General features: G+C 52.9%; 1 protein-coding gene across 2 annotated transcripts in view; it reads left to right on the top strand.

Annotated features, from left to right (window-relative positions):
- The first annotated feature begins 419 nt into the window (after window positions 1-419).
- Window positions 420-19,482, top strand: part of ROR2 (receptor tyrosine kinase like orphan receptor 2) — a 78,254-nt gene continuing 59,191 nt past the window's right edge. For both annotated transcript variants that reach the window (XR_006195910.1, XM_042913257.1), the window contains exon 1: window positions 420-485. The gene's annotated coding sequence lies outside the window, so the exon portion shown is untranslated. The remainder of the gene's footprint in view (window positions 486-19,482) is intronic.

The raw sequence follows: 19,482 nt of genomic DNA, 5'->3' as shown, positions 1-19,482 counted from the left end.
CGAGGCAGGAGACCGCCAGCCCGCTCTCGGCTCCCGGGCAGGTGTCGAGCACTTCCAGGCCGCTGCAGTGGCCTTCTGTCCTCGCCTCCAGCCTGTTAGCACCCAGCGGCTGCTCGTTCTGGAAGGCGCTGTGTCCGTCTGCTGGGGCCGCAGTGATAAAGCACGACAGCCCGGGTGGCTTAGCAACAGGTACTTACTGTCTCCCAGTCCTGGAGGCGTCTCCCCTTCTTCCGAGGGCACCAACCCTATGGGCTTAGGACCCACCCTAGTGACCTCATAGTATTTTCATCACCTCTGTCCGTGCTCCTCCCCCAGATACAGTGCCATTCTGAGGAGCTGGGGTTAGGACTCCAACTCACGGGTCACGGGGGCCACGATTCAGCCCATAACAGATACGCCGACCGGAGAAAGCAGGACAGGGAGTCCCTCTGGCATCGTCTTCTGTCGCCCCCGTCACCGGCACCCTGGAGGGGGCTCCGGCCGAGGTGGGGGGCTGCCCTCCTCCCCGCGCAAAGCGTGCAGGCCCCCGTGGACGTAGGTGGCTCGGCCCAGCCCCAGCGCAGCTGGAACACAGCCCCACGGGGCCCCCTGTGCTGAGGTCATCACCAAGGCCAGCCTCAGTACCCAGGCTTCTTGGACACCCTCCGCCCGGCTGTGCCCTCTGTCACCTCCTACGCCGGGACTGTGAGTGCAGACAGTGCGGTCCCCGCCGTCCGTGGGAGCCACGCGGCAGCCTGTATTCCTGAGCCGCCGGGCTTCCGTGGGGAGAGCCTGGAGGTGCCCCATGTTTACGGCCTGTTTCAGGTCCAGTTTACCCCAGTGTTAGAGGCACGTGGCTGCAGGGCGTCCCCTGCCGTGTCCCGTGTCTTCCCGACGCGGCCACCCGCGCGGCCCCGGGGGCCGGGCACACTTGCACGGACACCCAGCCCGACGCCAGGAGGCAGGAGCGGGCTCCGAGTGTGGCAGCCCCCGTGGGCCTGCACGAGCGCGTAGCACGGGTAGGTGATTCCTGTGGAAACAGCTGCTTACGCGTCCTGCCACGCCACCCCGGTCAGTCCCGCAGGCCCTCGGGTCTCGCCAGTCGCTCCCTGGCTGCCTCTCTCTTCTGTGCCCGGTTCCCTCGCACAGGAAGGCTTAGAATGAGCTCCGTGTTCCCCGTGCCACAGACAGGGTGGCCGCGAAGGCGTTCCCAGCTCGAGCCGGGGCGTCGGGAAATCGCGGTGGCCCGTTCGGGGGCTGGGGCGGCCCCAGGCGGGGTGGCAGGTGTCCCCGGCCAGCCTGTGGGCGTCGGCACCCTCTGGGTGGTGTGGGAGCCCGCCCCGTGATGCTCGTTTCTTCTTCGTCCTTTCCACGGGTGGACCCCGCTGTCTCCCTTCGTAGCTGGGGTTGCCGGGGCTCACCGGCACAGCTTGGCCAGCTTTGTTCTTGCGGGTGCGTCCCATCCGTTTCACCAAATTGCCACAAACTGTGTCCGAGACGGGCCCTCCCTGTGGGTCACAGCTGACTGTTCCTTTAGATGCCGTTACGGGTGTGGATGTGTTACAGCCTTTTCTGGCGACGTGGTCCCATCTGTTAAAGGTTAACTTCAGCCCTTACGGCACCCACGGTGGGGTGCGTGGGGGCTCCTGGGTCTGGTCTGTGGGCGCGTGGGCGCTTGGACGCGCGCAGCAGTGAGGGCGCCCGCTACGTGTACCCTCCCTTGCTGCCCCCCGGTCCCCGAAACCCACAATATGTGGCCACGTGGGAATGAATTACTGAATGTGAATCATGCTGGTGAGCACTGCGGTCTGCTGACCGAGTTTGGTTTTGGCCCAGGACCTTCCCGGTTAGTACAAGCTGCAGACAGCCATGAGGCAGGCCTGGCCTTTCCCTGCGTTGGTCTTCCCAACCCTCTCTTCCTCCCCCCTCCTGCCCCATCCCTCCTCCCTTCCTCCCCTCCTCCCTTCCTCCCCTCCTCCCTTCCTCCCCTCCTCCCTCTCCTCCCCCTCCTCACCTGCCCCTCCTTCCCCTCCTCCCTTCCCCTCCTCACCCGCCCTTCCTCCCCTCCTCCCTTCCTCCCCCTCCTCCCCTGCCCCTCCTCCCCTCCTCCTTCTCCTTCCCCTCCTCCCCAACCCTTCCTCCCCTGCTCCCTTCCCCTCCTTCCCCCCACCTTCTCTCCCCTCATCCCCCTCTTCCCCCTCCTCCTCCTCCTGCTTCTCCTCCTGCCCCTCCTTCCTCTCTCTTCCTATTCCCCACCTCCTCCTCCCCTCCCTCCCCCACCTGTCTTCCCTCTCTCCTCTTCCTCCTCCTCTTTCTCTCTCTCCGTGTCTCTTAGGTATGTGTGTGTGTCAGGGAGAGTCAGTGGTTTGTCCAAAGGGATACAGACAATTGTGGAGCCAAATCATTGCTTCTGCCAGACGAGTGGCCGGAACGGCATGTGGTTACTTGCAGAGAAGCAGAAGCCGCAGGGAGCGGAGGAAAGCTGGCACGCTGTTATCGCTGGAAGGTCAGTGAGCATCGGAGTCTCAGGTCCTCTCGGGGGCCGCTCAGATGACGCCACGTGGGTGGACCGTCCAGAGCAGCTGTCATCCGCATGCTGTCCCTGAGCCTGCAGCATCACACGCTGGGACCTTGTTGGACGCGCAGGTTCCCGGGCCCTTCCCACACCTGCTGAGCCCCGCGGGACTCTTCCCAAGGCTCCCAGGTGACTCTGATGCCCACACGGGTTTCAGAGGCACTGGGCCAGCAAGGTTGAGTGGGGACGGACAGCCGTGCTCCCTGGTCTAAGCAGGAATCATCCGGGGAGCTTGGCAGGCTTGGGTGCAGCCTGGGCATGGGGTTTACAAAGCCCCTGTGGTCCCGGTGTATACCAGGGTTGAAAGCCGGCTCTTCTCGGTCCTGGGGGCCCTCTAACTGCGGGGGGACCTCTTCTGAAGACACTTGCGTCAAAACGTGAAGCAGCTGGGGGCAGGTGGTCCTCCTGGCTGTTTCTCGAGCTCCGCTTTCTTCCTGTGACACGGGGAAGGGGACACGCATGGCACACGCAAGTGACCGACTCCCCAGTCAGGCGTGTCGCTGTCCTGAAAAGCTGTCCACGGGCACAACCACTGGGCGTGTCTTTCCAGGGAAGCCCTCTCCTCAGTGACCGTGTCTTTGTCCTTGGTGGCCGTGTCTTGTACAAAGTTGGAAAGTGTCCTTCTGTGTCACATAGCCCAGCAGCCGAGCCACGTGCGTGCTGGTTCTGGGACGGGTGACCTCAAGGTGCTCTGTCTGCGTGGGTCGTGTTAGGAACGGCTGGAACAGACTTCTTCGTGGGCCCCCGACGTGGTGCTGCCTGGCCACTGAGGCCACGGACTGTGTCCTGTCTTCTTTCTCGAGTGGAGTTTTGTTTAATTTCTGTTGCACTGCCCCCGAAACGTGCTGGGTATTTTGTGGCACGGCCCCCTCCCCCCCGCCCCCAGGCTCTGTCCTGTGTTCTCCCGCTCGGTTCGGAGGCCGGTGTGCACGTTTTTGGTGTCTCTGAAGCTGCTGCCACGTCTGGCCACGAGCTGGTTGCCGGGGGTGAAGGGTCCGTAAGTGAGGGCTTCGGTGGTTGAGATTCACTCGTCGGGTGTGCGTGGAAGTTTCCAGTTTTTAAAAGAGGATTGCTCATAAAACGTTGCTGTGGCTTGGCGTACGTGTCCCCGTTTGCTTTCTCTGTTGGCAGCTCTCTTTTCACGAGAACAGCTTCAGTGGATGTTGCCAACGCTTCCCGCGATGGGCCCCGCAGGCCAGCGAGGTCTCCACAGCGGCTGTCGGGCGGGAAGATGGCTCGAGACCCCTGCACGGCCCCATGTGCATTTGGTTAAATCGCTCGGTTGCTCTTTTCCTCAGTTGACTCATCCGCAGGATGGGTATGACAGTGGTTGCTTCACGGGGTCGTTGAAAGGAACGCGGCAGGTAAGATTGCAAAATGCTCAGCACAGCGAAAACGTTCAGCAAAGGGAAGCTTGGAGGCCGCCGATGGCGTGAACGGTCCCCACGTTTGGTGCCGCGAGACTGTCAGCTGGGGGAGGTTGGGTCGGGAAGCACAAAGATGTGTCCTCTCCACACGTTTTGTTTTAACTCCCAGCGTGCGTTGCTGTGCTGGGATTTTAGCTGAGGCCTTTGAGCCACAGCATCATTCTCACACCGGCCACACCCAGAGCACATTTTCAGAGACCTTCATGTTTCCACTTCTTTTTTTTTAATTTTTTTAAATTTTATTTATTTAAAAAAAAATTTTTTTTAATGTTTTATTTATTTTTGAGACAGAGAGAGACAGAGTTATGAGCGGGGGAGGGGCAGAGAGAGAGGGAGACGCAGAATCCGAAGCAGGCTCCAGGCTCCGAGCTGTCAGCCCAGAGCCCAACGCGGGACTCGAACCCACGGACCGTGAGATCACGACCTGAGCCGAAGTCGGCTGCTTAACCGACCGAGCCCCCCAGGCACCCCATCCACTGCTTTAAAATGGAAAGAAACCTCCGTGGGGGAGCGCCTGGGTGGCTCAGCGTGTCGAGCGTCTGACTCTTGATTTCGGCTCCGGTCGTGATCTCAGGGTTTGTGAGCGTTAGCCCCGCGTCGGGCTCCGCACTGACGGTGCAGAGCCTGCTTGGGATTCTCTCTCTCCTCTCTCTGCTCCTCCCCTGCTGGCTCCCTGTCTATCTCTAACTGAATAAAAACCTAAAAAACAAAACAAAAGAAAAAGAAAGCGCTGAGACACTTGCAGCATGCGGGCCTCCGTTCCTCCCAGTGTTTACTGCTGTCATGTGCACACGGGGTGCAGTGTTGCCAGGGAACCCACTTTCATTTCTCTTCCGGAAGCGTTCACCTTTGCTTCTCTAGCGGTAACGTCCTTCTCGCCAGCGGCCCCGTGCAAGTAGCACACGGCTGCCGTGAGCAGGTTTGGGCCGACAGCTGCCACTCGAAGGCACAGGGCTCGGCGACGCGGTCGGGGCGTGGAGGGGACCAGGACACCCGCCAGGGGAGGCCAGACGGCCTGTCCCAGTGGGTCCGCCAGCTGGTTTGGAAACCGTCTGTCATGTTCCCGTAGTTTGCAGTTATCTCATCCGCCTCTCCCCATGAGCCCCGAATGGAATGCCTTTTCGCTTCCCAAACCACTGCTTACGTGTTCTCCCTGGTTCTGTTAATAATCCACCCTGGGCCCCTTTCTCTCGCCTTCCCCACCCAGGAGTCAGGAGCAGCTGGTCCTACCGCTGAAATGCACGTCACACACAGCTGTCTATCCAAGTAAAGCTGAACTTGCTGCTGAATTCAGTGTCCGCGTCGTGGGGTGATGTGCACCCCGCCCCCTCCCGTGCTTACGTGTTGTGCTCTCCTGGGAGTTACACCCCGGGAAGAATGCTGGCTGAGGATAATAGTCCCTTTATCCTTTTGGAAGGGATGATGTTGATGATGGAATGCAATTCCTTTGAAAGTTTGAGTGGGCTCTCATCATCCTGTCCCTGGTCCCTTTTTTTAAAAAATGTTTATCTATTTATTTATGAGAGAGAAGGAGGGGAGAGTGGGGAAGGAGCAGACAGAGGGGGAGACTGAGGATCCCAAGCAGGCTGCTCGCTGTCTGAGCAGAGCCCAACGCAGGGCTTGATCCCGTGAACTGTGAGATCATGACCCGAGCTGAGATCAAGAGTCGACGCTTAATGGACTGAGGCGCCCAGGAGCCCCTTCCATCCCTGTTCTTTCTTCGTTCAACCCAGGGCGTGTCGTGAGATGCTTCCCAACGAGGTGTTGTGAAAAGTGTAGTTGTGTGTGCAGGTGTTGTCTATATGTGTGTTCATGTGCCCATGTGTGGGTGTGCATGTGTGTGCATAGACGTATGCATGTGCACACGACAGCATGTGTGTGCCTGCGAGTGACCCTGTGCACGTGTATGGGAATCTGCACGTGCCTGCGTGTATGTGTGTGTGCATGGGTGCACATATGTATGTGTGTGCACGCAACAGCATGTGTGCGAATGTGAGTGAACATATGTGCACGTGTGTGGGGGTCTGCACATGTGCGTGCATGTGTGCATATATATGTGCGTGCACGCGACAGCACGGGTGTACATGTGAGTTAATGTGTGCACACGTGTGTGCATATACGTATGTGCGTGCACACGAAAGCACGAGTGCCCTTGTGAGTGAACGTGTGTGCACATGTGTGGACACGTGCATCTGTGAGCGTGGCTTCCCCCTCATGACACCCCCAGAGCACGTTGGCATTTCTTCCTGTCCTGCTCCCTTTGCTTGTAAGTGTCTGCATTTTGACTTTTTCAGCTCGTGTGCTGGGAGTGTGGGACTGTTGAGCCAAGAGGTGCCCCTTCTCTAGGCTTCTTGCTCTAGGCCAGAGTGCAGCGTCTTTAATTCAGGACAGAGGGGGAGAGTGGGGCCGTGTTTGGAGGGTGAGGGGCGGGTTGGAGGAGGCAGGACCTCAGGGCTGTTCTGGCTTTGCCTCCGGCCGGTCTGCCCGGGCTGACTTGGGGTCCTTGCCTGTGTAACTGGGCCCCAAGCGGCAGCTAATGCCAGAGGAGGGGCTCTCAGGTTCCCTGTTCCTCCCTGAACTCAGCGCCTGGGGAGGGAGTGGGTAAAAAGCAAGTGGCCCGTGACTGTTGCCGGCCCAGTGTGGGTGTCCAGAGGCCCGTGTCGGCCCTGTGTGACGATCTCTGTGCTCTGTGTGTGTGTGTGTGTGTGTGTGTGTGCGCAAGGGACACTGAGGCACAGAGAGGGGGATACGGAGGAGATTGGAGACTTGAGCATAGTCCTGTGGCCTTTTGAAGGCTAGAAGCTGTTGAATACAGTTGTACTCATTGAACATTTAGTATGGGAGTGTTAACGTGAGGTGCTTTGGGTACGTCTGGAGGATTAAGGGCATCTGCTTTATTCCTGCTGAGCGTTCTCGCTTAAAGCTTTTAAACCATAAAAAAAGGAAGAGGAATGTTCCTCGGGGGAAATGCTAATAGAGATGACTGGAGAAGACAAATGAAGCTTTCAAATGATCCAGTTAATTAAAATAGAGGAAAATGACGCAAAAGCCCTGTGCTGAAGGAATGTCCCAACGATCTGCATTCAGACTTCTGGTCTGCAGAGCTCAGGACCACTGCCGTGCTTCGTCCCTGAAGATTTGCTCTTGGGGACGTCTGGATGGCTCAGTCGGTTGAGCATCCCATTCGGCTCAGGTCACGATCTCGTGAGTCCTGGGTTCAAGCCCCGCGTCGGGCTCTCTGCTGTTAGTGCGGAGCCTGCTTCGGATCCTCTGTCCCTCTCTCTCTCTCTCTCTCTCTCTCTCTGTGCCCTTCCCCTGCTTGCACTCTCTCTCTCAAAGTTAAATAAACATTAAAAAGAAAAAAAAAAAAAGGATTTGCTCTTAACGGAGTCCAGAGCTTAGGTGGCCGGAGAAGGGCAGTGGCCTCTTGGGGAACAGGCATCTTGGGCAAGGACCGGCCACGACGCAGGGCAGTCACGCTTGGAGCTGGGACGGCAGTAGGTTCTTGCCAACCTGCCGAGTCCTGACCCAAAGTGGGCTTGCCCAGGCTGGTCCTGTGTGCCCGTTACCTTCTGGCCACCACGCGGAGCCTGTGGGCCGGGACGCCAGGGAGTGAGCCCCCCCGCCCTGGGAGGCCTCCAGCTGCACAGGACCTCAGGTTAAGAGGCTGCCAAGCCAAGGCTCCTCCGGGGGCAGCCAGGTGGTGGCCTTGCCGCTGTGGGGACAGGCACGGGATCTAGCGATGCGTACGTTGGCTCGGCGTGGGAAATCAGGGGCTGCTGGGGCACGGCGGGGAGACGCGGGTGGCATGTGATGCTTCCACCGTGTGCTCCTCGTTGGGTGTCGCTGCAGTGGGCCAGCCCCGAGCCCCCATGTGCCCGGTGCTGTGCTGATAGGCGGCTCTCACGGGTGGGCGCTGTTCGTATTGCTCCCATTTGCAGACGGGAGACAGAGCCACGCGTTTTTTTTGTTTGTTTGTTTTTTTTAATGCTTATTTATTTTTGAGAGACAGAGTGAGGCGGGGGGGGGGGGCGCCGAGAGAGAGGGAGACACAGAATCCAAAGCAGCTCCTGGCTCCGAGCCGTCAGCACGAGAGCCGGACGCGGGCTCGAACCCACAAACCCACGGACGCTTAACCGCCTGAGCCGCCCCCGGGCGCCCAACCCAGAGCCACAAATTGCTCTCGTTGTGTCGGACATTCAGAAACGAGCGTGTTTCTGGTGACGACGGCCTCCCCGGGGTCCCGGTACCTGAAAACTGTAAAATGCTTTCACCCAGAGATGATGTAATCCCACGCGATGTGGGCCTTGACGTCCACACCCCGACTCCGTGAGATTCTAAAGGCGGCGGTCGCCAGGCAGGACCTGTGGTGTAGGAGGAGTTCCTGCCAGTGACCGAGGCCCCGTGGAAAGCATAGACCACGCCGCTTTTGTGCAGGGCTCCAGCCGGTCCGGAGAGGACGTGTGTCCGTGTTCGTCCGTGTGCGGCCGTGGTCCCACTGGGGGCGTGTTTGTGGTTCTGCCTGGGACCGTCGGGCACCTCTCTGCTTGGAACGCTGTACGTGGGTGTCTTGAGGCCAGACTGTGTGTCCTTGTTTCCTTTTTTTTTTAAGTTGGATTATTTATTTGGGGATGGGGGAGGGGCAGAGAAAGCTAGAGCGAGAGAATCCCAGGCAGGCTCCGTGTTGTCAATGCAGAGCCTGATGGCAGGGCTCGATCCCACGAACCATGATCGTGAGCTGAGCCAAAATCAAGAGTCGGGCATTCAACCAGCTGAGCCACCCACACGCCCCACCTGTGCGTCCTTCTGTGCGCCCATCCAGCGTGCAGATTTATTTTTCAATTGTGGTTAAAAACAACCACAACAACAAAAAACCCAACCACATAAAAATTGCCATCTTAGCCGTTCTTAAGCGTGCAGTTCAGTAGTCGTAGGTACATTGACGATGTCGCACAACCTCTAGAACTTTCCCACCGTGCAAGACTGAAACTGTATACCCATTAAACCGCTACTCCCCAGCCCTGGCCTCTGGCAACCGCCATTCTTTATTCTGTGCCCGTGGGGTTGACTATTCTAGACGCTTCATAGGAATCCTAGAGTATTTGTCTTTTGGTGACTGGCTTATTTCACTCAGCAGAACATCTTCAGGTTCATCCATGCTGCAGTGCACGTTAGATTTTCGTCGTTGAGACTCAACACTACGGTGTTGTGCGTATACACCACACTTAGCTTGCCCGTTCATCCCCGGGTGGACCCTTGGGCTGCTTCCATGTTTCGGCTGCTGTGACTAATGCCGCTGTGAACATGAGCGTGCGGCTGTCTCTTCAGGACCCTGCTTTCAGGTGTTTTGGGTACATACTGGGAAGTGCGGTCGCTGCGTCATGTCGTAATTATATTCTTAATTTTGGGGGGAACTGCCATACCGTTTCCCAGCAAGTGACCATCTCGCAGTGCGACCAGAAGCACGCAAGGGCTCTGGCTTCGTGACATCCTCTCCCACGCTCGTCATTTTCTGTTAATGGATGCGAAGTATTTCATTGCGGTGGCTCGTGGGTCTTGCCAGTGATTGCTGACGGTTTTGTAATCTCTCTGATGATCGGTGATCTTTTCATGTGCTTTTTTTTTTAAGTCTGTTTATTTTGAGGGGGGGCATGAGTGGGGAAGGGACAGAGAGAGAGAGGGAGAGAGAGAATCCCAGGCAGGCTCCGTGTTGTCAGCGCAGAGCCCTGCGCGGGGCTCGATCTTGTGAACCGTGGCCTGAGCCGAAACCGAGAGTCAGACGCTTCACCGACTGAGCCACCCAAGTGCCCCTTTGCATGTGCTTGTTGGACGTTTGCGTTTCCTCTTTGGAGAAGTGTCTCTTTGGGCCCTTTGCCCACTTTTTGGTCAGTCCCCTCGGCTTTTCACAAGGCGGCATCCCTGCGTGGCCCTCCGACGCCCTGCACTTTCTCCCTGGAGTAATGGTGTGGTGGTTCCTGCCCCTCCCCATGGTTGGAAAGCCAGAAGAACCTCACATCCTTCCTAACTCGGCTCTCCCGGCACACATGGCCCCGTGGGGCTGGATTCAGTCCACTTCCCGTGGGCAAAAGGGCTGGTGATCTGGAGCTCTTTCACGGGCTCTCTGCACACCTCCCCTCCCCACTGCCCTGGCCTCTTCTGTGTCTCTCTTTGCTGAGCCCTGCAGGTGAACTTGCCCCCGTTTCAGTGCCTTGGAAGATGCTTTGCGGCACAGAGGAAGTACAGCCCTTACATCTAGGGTCTACAGACAGCTGTGCTCACAGTTTCTCCTGCTCGCAGGTGAGGCTCAGCAGGGTCTCAGGCCCAAACGCCCGCAGGGCTCGGTGGGGAATACAAGTGCCAAGTGCGTCCTTCACCTAAAACCTTCCGGATTGAGCAAAGGTTTATTTGTGACGAGTGTCATTGACCAATCAGAGGGCCTGGTGACGGCTGCCAGTCTTAACTCACGCCAAGTTGAAAGCATGTGACCCGTCTGCCCAGAAGCCAAGACCGTTCACGATGGTCCACGGACGAGCAGCATGGCTTTGCGTGGGGGCCGTTAGGAATGCAGAATCCCAGGTCCCAGCCAGCCGAGTCAGAATCCAAAGGGGTCACCTCAAAGCAGACACTCCCCGCTCCTGGCCTGTACCCCGAGAATGGGAACTTAATCCCACCAAACCTGTCCGCGAATATTCTTAGCAGCTCTATTTGGAATGGCCCCAAACTGGTGCAGTGCAGCTGTCCTTCAGTGAAAGAATGGATAAGTAAACTGTGGCCCATCCATACCATGGAATACTGTTGTACCAAAAAAAAAGCAAGTGAATTCTTTCCACAGACACCAAATTAGACGGCCCCTCGAAGACATTATGTTGAGAGAAAACAGCCAGTATCAAAGGTCACGTAGGGGAGGAAAAAAGCTTCCTTTACTCCCTTGGGTTCTGTGACTAAGGCCTGGGAATTAAACTGACAGACTGCGTCACAGTAGGAAAGGTGCACGGATTTTGTCGATGTTGATTTTCTCACGCGGATGAATGCTTCGGGGGGAAAAAAACCCGCGAAAACCCAAAGAACTGCTGAGGCTCGGATGCCTTACGCTGCGTAAACGAAGGGCGAAACATTGCGGAGACAAGATGAAGCGAAGGGAAAGAGTTTGGGCTTCCAAGGGTGGTGGATTGTGACAGAGTGACCCGGAAGTATGTGGGGGGGAGCCGTGGTAGGTAAGGGTGATTTCCTGGGATTTGCTCAGGCGGACTCCTCTTGGTGCTGCATCTACCTACAACGATCAGGCGATCAGGATCGTTCTTCCCTCCTGGTACAGAAGAGGGGGACGCCTTCACAAAGGGAGATGTATGCCCTGCTTTTAGGCAGATGCCGAGAGCAGAGAGCTCCCCTCTCTTTGCTGTTTCTTAGCTGTCTTCAATTCAGAATAATCCTTCTGCCAAAGTAGCCTCTTTTGGGGGTGGCATGATCTGATCTCCATCGGTTACATTTTATGTGATTCCATTTTTCTCAAAAAAGCCAATGGAGGAAAAAGTGCGTGCGTGTGTGTGCGCACGTGTGTGTGTGTGTGTGTAAAGGGAGAGTGTGGGAAGAGTTTTTTGGGTGATGAGTCTGTTCTCCGTATCGGTTGTGGTTGTGGTGAAATGAATTTGTTCCTGTGTTAAAATCTGTTAAGTCTGGACACCGAGAGACAAAATAAAAGCCCACGGAAATGCAAACAAAAGCAGAAATGCAACGCTTCGGTTACCGTGGGTGCATAGCATTTCATGCGTGCGTGAGTTCGTTTTGCGAGATGCATTTCCTGGAGGTGGAACGGTCGGGTGGCGGGTGTGAACGTCGCAGAGGAAGGTGGCTGTCCCGTGTGGCCTTTCCCCCAGATACATGCCCGTCGCCGTGTCTGCACCTTCCTCAGCCTAACCTGGGGATCTTTACCAGCTGATGGTGGCAAACTGATGGGAACCATCAGTTTTGAAACGCCAGGTAAACTCTGGTCCGGGGCAGCTCGTGGGCCAGAGTCACCCAGGTGGGCCTGCACGCGTGGGATGGTTCCCCCCGCCGTGGGATGGTTCCCCCCGCCCCCCGCACACATTCGGCTGCCTCCCGTGTTAAATTGAAAGCACAAACTCCTTTTGGCAGCCTGCCAGCGGTAGTTTTGTTGCACGTGTGCGCTTGTCATTCAGGACTTGGTCACGGAGCCGCCACGAGGCCTCTCACTTGGGACCCGGCCCCAGCCTACCTGTCGACAGGTAAGATGGCCTCAGGGATGTTGGATGGATCACAGCAGCCCTCGAGTTCTAGTTCCTTTTAGAGCCCGCTGTTGTCCAATCTTCCCGTGCACAGCTGCTGCCTCGGGCCCTCAGGGACCCGCATCGGTGACAGGCTCCTCAGGTGTGGACCTGTCTGCCCCTCCCGAGGGCCCCCCTGCGTGGACGCTGCCTCTCGTCACCGTGCCGGGCCGCAGTGTGGCGTGCCGAAGGCACGTTTCTGTTCCCACTGAGGAGAGCGTATTCCCGCTGGAGGTGATCCCTTGTCGTCTTTCCCTCTTGAAAACTGCCACCGAGATATCTTTGGGCTCTTCCCTTTTTACTCCCCGGTTTTAGCACAAGGCCTGGGGGTCAGCGAGGTCCAAAGAAAGCCCTGGAAGAGAGTAACCGTGCCCAGCACCCTGCCCTGCGGATCTCACGTCGTGGCCATTCCCGTGTTCAGAGGACAGCTTAGCCTCCTCTGATGCGTACGTCCGTGTCCGTGCTGCAAAGTCTTTTTTTTTTTTAAGTTTACTTATTTTTTGGACGGGGGCGCGGTGCAGAGAGGGTATCCCAAGCAGGCTGCACCCTGTCAGTGCAGGGCCCGACACAGGGCTCGAACCCAGAAACTGCGAGATCACGACCTGAGCCGAAGCCAAGAGTCGGAGGCTTAACCGACTGAGCCCCCCAGGGGCCCCCATGCTGTAAACTCCTTACACATAAAGGTGATGGTGGGAAGGAACGTGGAGTGGCCTGGGGGTACGATCCAGCCTCCTTTGTAGGAATGAGGCGCTATTGGAGTGCCTTGGTCTGACCTCCCCATTTCTGCAAAACCTCCCCCTCCAGCGCGGAGGCTTTCCCAGCCTTCGCGCCCCGCGACGTTTACGTGCTGTTACCCTTGGCATCTGCTTTGGTAGATATTTGAAGCAGGGCCGTGAACTTCACCGTGGCCTGGTCACTAAGCGCGGAGCCAAGTACGAGAGGGTGTGCGTCTGCACGGCCGTGTGGGCGCTGGAAGCCGCAGTCCCTGTGTCCTTCCCGAGACGGCCTGGGCCGCTGGCCGCCCTCCCCTCTCTTGTTCGCGCTTTTATGGCGATGAGAAATCACGGGAGGGTGAGAGCCCGCGTCCCTCTCACCCTGGTCAAAGGGCATGTGCTTTCTCCAGCAGTTTAGCTGTCTGGGCGACCCCAGTCCCTCCGTGGCCGATGACAGCGGGCCGCCTTCTGTGCAGCCCCAGCCAGCGGCTGGCCTGCGGGCACCCTGGGACACACGCAGGACGTCCTCGGTGACGCGGTGTCACAGAAGCAAACATAGGCGTGGCTGGTGTTTCTGCTGGTCCTGCCCGGTCCTTCACGTCTGAGTTGCGGCCGCTGCCCTGGGCCGGTGTTCGTGGGGGGTCCCCGCCTCACTGGCAACCGTGGTGGCAGAGGAGGAAAGCTTAGACAAAGGGGACAGATGGAGAACAAGAACACACACTTACCGGCTTCGGTGGGAGGGATGTAAAGCCCAGTCCAAGAAGTTCCGTGTGACTTCCCGGGACCGTCACGGCTCTGTAAGCTTGTCTCCCGGGGTACAAGTCAGAGAGGCCGGGAAGCCACTTGTCTGGCCCCCCCTCAGAGCCGGTAAGAGGCAGAGGCGGGGGGACCTCTGTCCGACTGTAAAAGTTGGGCTCGTCCAACATGCCAGAGCCTTCCGGGGCTTAGATTGCGTGTGACATTGGGAAAGGATGAGCCCGGAGCCCCGATGGCTGGATGAGATTATATCTGAGTTTTATTCCCACTCTCAGGCTTGCGGACCCTCAACTAAGAACACGCAGCAAAATAGAAGGTAGGACAGACCCAAGCAGGGTTTCTCAACCACACGGTGTTGACATTTGGGACCCGATAATTCTGTGCGATGGGGGCTTTTCTGCATGGTGACTGTGCATCAGAGCGTCCCTGGCCTTGGGCCACGAGGGGCCACACTGGTGTCCCCACCCTAGTCTGACAATCAGAAACATCTCCAGGCATTGCTGGACATCAGTGGGGGTGGAGGGGGGAGGGTGCAAAATCCCTCTGCCCATTGAGAACCAGTGGAGTGAAGGAAGGGTACCCTCTGGGAGTCTGGAAGGAGAACCGGACCAAGAGACAGAGAAGGGGTCCCATTACAGCTTCCTCTACCCCTACACGTACGGACCCTCAAAACGAAAAGGAAAAACACAGAATTAAAATGGGAGAGGGGGAGGAGAGGAAGGGAGGCAGGAATAGAGAGAGAGAGAGACTCATTTCCACTAACCTGTTTGTTCTCTTTGAAAATTATTTACAAGCAGCTCTCCAAGAGGGTTGTATTGTCCTTGTAAAATTGCCTGCAGATGAGCAGGGAGGGGATTTTCTCTGGCTGGTGGCCATTCGCTCTCCCCCTGCTTCCCTCACCCCGAGGTCTGTTCAGCTTCACAGATGTATTATGAGCAGAAATGCTGTTTTCCCTGAATTCTCTGCTGGGAAAGAAGGTTTCGGGAAGGTACAGTACAGTGCTGACAGATTGCATAGGATGTATCTGAGATGCTACCATTTTCATGGACAAGGAGGGAGAGCCCATGGATGCCAGCCCCCTATGCCTGTGCCTAGAGATGTCAGCCCCCTGTCCCTGTGCCCGGGATGCCAGCCCCCTGCCCGTGTGCCCGGGGATGCCGGCCCCCTGTCCCTGTGCCCAGGGATGCCAGCCCTTATTGTTCTTTTCATCTGGTCTCATTTTCTTCCAAATCTGTCTGTTTAAGATCCTGAAAGCTTAAAGTCATGAGGAGGAAGTTGCAGGGACCCTCTTAGTCACAGGCACACGCATGTGTGTGTGTGTGTGTATGTGTGTGTGTGTTTCCTGGGTGTCCCAACAACTGGGAGAGAGGGCTTCCATGGTGCCCTTTGGTTGTTAAGACAAATGTGCTTTAAAATATGAAGCTGAGAACACACCTTGAGAGACAGAACAGGCAAGTCCCGCCCGTGGTAATTGCCCATGACATTACTCCATGATTGATTAGTTTAGGGCTTCTGGCTGTGAAAATAAAGAAACCCTCAAAGAAAATCTTGAAACGACCATGATTTATGAGTTTAAGAGTCTCACTTAGGTAAAACAATGTACTGAAAAATGTCCTTTTTTTATTGGAGCATGAGGAAATAGGCAGTGTCTGGTGATAGGATTGCCAACTTCATGCTTTCAGTAAATTAGTTTAAAAGAAGCTTAGAAGAGACAACGACATTCATTTATAGAAAAAATGATAATTGGCAATTACCTGCATTTTTATGGTAACGACTTGCACTGGTTAGTATTGTTTAAAAAAATTTTTTTTTAATGTTTATTTATTTTTTGAGAGAGAGGGAGAGAGCGTGAGCGGGGGAGGGGCAGAGAGAGAGGGAGACACAGAATCTGAAGCAGGCTCCAGGCTCTGAGCCATCAGCACAGAGCCCGATGCGGGGCTCGAACTCACGAACCGTGAGATCATGACCTGAGCCAAAGTCGCCGCTTAACCGACTGAGCCACTGAGGTGCCCCTGTATTGCTTTAATATAGTCAATGTTAATGGTCCAAAATCATAACTGACAGAGTGCAAATATTCGTGTTGCTATTGCAAATCCTTGCTCTTTGCATTGAACGGATCAGATACTCTCCAGTGGGATCAGGTATTTGGGAAACAGAATATAAAGACTGTTTTCGGGTTGTTTAAAACTCCTGGGGCGCGCAGGGGACTCTCACTATGGCTGCATCTCTCTTTGTGCGGTAGATATTTTAAGTTACGTAGTTTCATTAAATTGTTGACATTCTTTAAAAAAAAACTAGAATATCTCATTCGTTTTTTTTTTTAATATATACATATTTTTTAATGTTTCTTCACTTTTTTAAGAGACAGAGACAGAGTGTGAGCAGGGCAGGGGCACAGAGAGAGGGAGACAAAGAATCCAAAGCAGGCTCCAGGCTCTGAGCTGTCAGCACAGAGCCTGACGCGGGGCTCGAACCCACGGACCATGAGATCATGACCTGAGCCGAAGTCAGACACTCAACCGACTGAGCCACCCAGATGCCCCTAGAAAATCTCGTTAGTTATACAATTTCCAAGATGAGTTATTTTGTTCTACCTAAAAAATTTAGCTAGGTGTTTTGTTTTTTTTTTCTTTGTTTTTTTAGTGGAAAAGGACATGTATAAATTTGCTAACATGACTCAGACATGGTGCATCCTGTTTCCTGCGTAAGTCTCTGCAGGGTTGTGTTTCCTGCCTAGCTTCCACGACTCTAGGTCACCTGCCTTTCTGTGTCTGGGATTGGCCTTGGGGACACAGGGTACACTTGGCTCTCACCTTGCTCTGCTCACTCAAGAGTCTTGACTTCGCAATTTTCTGCACTTTGTGTACAGATTTACTTTGTTCAGATTTACCATGATGTGCTTTCGGTATCAGGACAATACTGGCCTTATCAAATATGTTGGAAAGTATTCCATTTTTTATTTTTTGAAGTGTCTGTGAAGTTATAGGTGTTAATTCTTCTCTAAACATTTGGTAGAATTCACCAGAAAAGCCATCCGGCCCTGGGCTTTTCTTTCTGTGCAGTTTTCTTATTGTTAATTCAATGTCTTCACTTGTTCTAGACCCGTTCAGATTTTCTGTTTCTTCTGACATCAGTGTCAGTCGCTGCGTTTCTGTAGGAATGTGTCCATTTCATCCATATTATTAACTTGTTGGCACACGATGATTTATAGTATTCTTTTCTAGACCTTTCTGTTTCTTGTAATTCAGTAGTAATGCCCCCATATTTCATTTCTGATTTTAATAATTTGAGCCTCCTCTCTTTTTCTCTTGGTCACCCTAGACAAAGCTTTCTCAATTCCGTTCATCTTTTCAAAGAACCAGCTTTGATTTTCTCTGTTATTTTTATTCTTTTCTTTCTTCTGTTAGCTTTGGGTTAAGTTTGCTCTTCTTTTTACAAGGCCTTAACGTGTAAAGCGAGGTTATTGGTTTGACATCCTTTTTAGTACGGACAGTTAAGACTGTAACTTTCCCTCTAAGCATTACTTTAGCTGCACACTTAAGTTCTGTTATTTTGGGCATCACTCTCATTCCTCCCAGAGTATTTTATAATCTTCCTGTGATTTTTTTCCTGTGGCTCATTGGTTATTTAGAAATGTTGTGTTTCATTTCACGTATTTGTGAATTTCCTAAATTTTCTCCTGTTACTGATTTCTAATTCCATTCTGTTGCTAGAGAACGTACTTTGCATGACTTTATTCCTTTTAAAGCTATCAAGTTTTATTTTATTGCCTAGAATATTATCTGTCCTAGAATACTTTCTGTGTAAGTTTGAGAAGAATGTGTATCTTGTGGTTGGCGTGGAATGTTCTTTAGTGTTAGGCATAGTGTATAGTGTTGTTTAAGTTTTCTGTTCCCCTGCTGATCTATTTAGTACTTATGTCCATTATTGAAAGTGGAAATCTCCAGTTATTATTGCTGACTTAGCTATTTTCCCCTTCATTTCTGTAAGTTTTTGCTTTGTGTTTTTGGGGCTTTGTTTTTAGTTGCATATGTGTTTAAAATAGATTGGATTGACCATCTTGTCATTATAAAATGTCCTTTGTTTCTAGTAATGATTTATATCCTGCAGGTTATTTTGTTAGGTACTAATATAGCCCTTACAGCTTTCTTATGATTATTGTGTGTGTGATACCCCTTTCCAGCTATTTGTGTTCTTGAATACAAAGTATCTTTTATAGACAACATAAAGTTGGATAATTTTAAAAATCCTTTTGGCCAATCTCTGCTGTTTCGATTTGTCCTTTCAACCCATTTGCTTTTAATTAATTAATTATGAGGTAGGTTTTACTTCTGTCATTTTGCTACTTATTTTCTATATATCACTTCTTTTTTGTTCCTCTGTTCCTTGATTCCTTCCTTTTTTTTTGTATTAAGTAGATAGTTCCTGGTGTGATTTAAAAATTTCTTTGTCTCTCATATATGTCATTTTTAAAAATCATTTTCTCAGTGGTTGCATGAAGATTACTATTACCATCTTACTTAACAAAAAATCTTGCTCACTCATGGTTCATGGGATTGAGCCCAGTGTGGGGCTCTGCACTGACAGTGTGGAGGCTTGTTGGGATCCTCTCTCTCCCTCCTCTCTCTCTGCCCCTGCCCCCCCACCCCCAAATAAATAAATGAACATTTAAAAAATATAGTTCAGATTAATACTAACTTAATATTAATAGTAAATACTTTGCTCCAATATGTTGCTATTCCTTCCCCTTCCCTCTGAACTATTAGTGCCATACAATTTACATCTTTATGTTTTAAGTTCATCAACACAATTTTATAGTTATGGTTTTATGCAGAAGTTTTTTAAAAGAAATAGAAAAAAAGAGCTACAGACAAAAATACGCTTATATAACTTTCATAGTACCTATGTAGGTACCTTACTGGTACTATTTTACTTCTTTGTGTGGATTTGGATTCCTTCCAATGTCCTTTCATCTTCCCTCAAATAACTCCCTTTACTATGTCTTGTAGAGAAGTTTGCTAATGACAGATTTTCCCCATTTGTCGTTCATCTGGAAGTGGCCTAACTTACTCATTTTTGAAAAAGAGTTTAGCTGGGTATAGAATTCTTGACTGACAGTCTTTTTCTTCCCCCCAAAACTTTTAATATGTCATCCCACTTGGTTTCTGATGAGAAACCAACTCTTAATCTTACTGAGGACCCCCACTACATGACGAGTCCCTTCTCTTGCTCCTTTTAAGATTCTGCTTTCGTTTTTCAGGTTTGTTTGTGGTGCGTCCAGTTGTAGGTCTCTTAGGGGTTGTCCTACTTAGAGTTTCTTGATTTTCTAAGTGTTTAAATGAATAGTTATTCTCCAGTTTGGTAAGTGTTTGGTTATCATTTCTTCAGATATTTTTTTCTGCCTTTTTCATCTCTTTCTGGACTCCCATTATGTATGTGTTGGTGCTCTTGGTCATGTCCCACGGGTGCCTTAGATTCTGCTGCTTTTCTTTATTCTTTTCATTTTCTTCTCTTCAGAGTAGATAATCTCTATTGCAGGAAAGATAGTAAAGTGTCTTCTACTTCACTGAATCTTCTGCCAGCTCACATCTGCTGTGGAGCCCACCTGGTGAATTTCAGCTATTGTTCTTTCCACTGTAGAATTTCTATTTGATTCTTTTGATTTCTATCACTTTATTGATATTCCCTGTTTGGTGAGAAAAAGTTGTTGTAATTTCCTTTGATTCTATACAATTTTTTTGAGGGTTTAT

The sequence above is a fragment of the Panthera leo genome, chromosome D4 (assembly GCF_018350215.1).
Source record: "Panthera leo isolate Ple1 chromosome D4, P.leo_Ple1_pat1.1, whole genome shotgun sequence".
Taxonomy (NCBI): Eukaryota; Metazoa; Chordata; class Mammalia; order Carnivora; family Felidae; genus Panthera; species Panthera leo.
The sequence above is the reverse complement of the archived record's forward strand: the minus strand, read 5'-3'. Positions and strand labels throughout refer to the sequence as shown.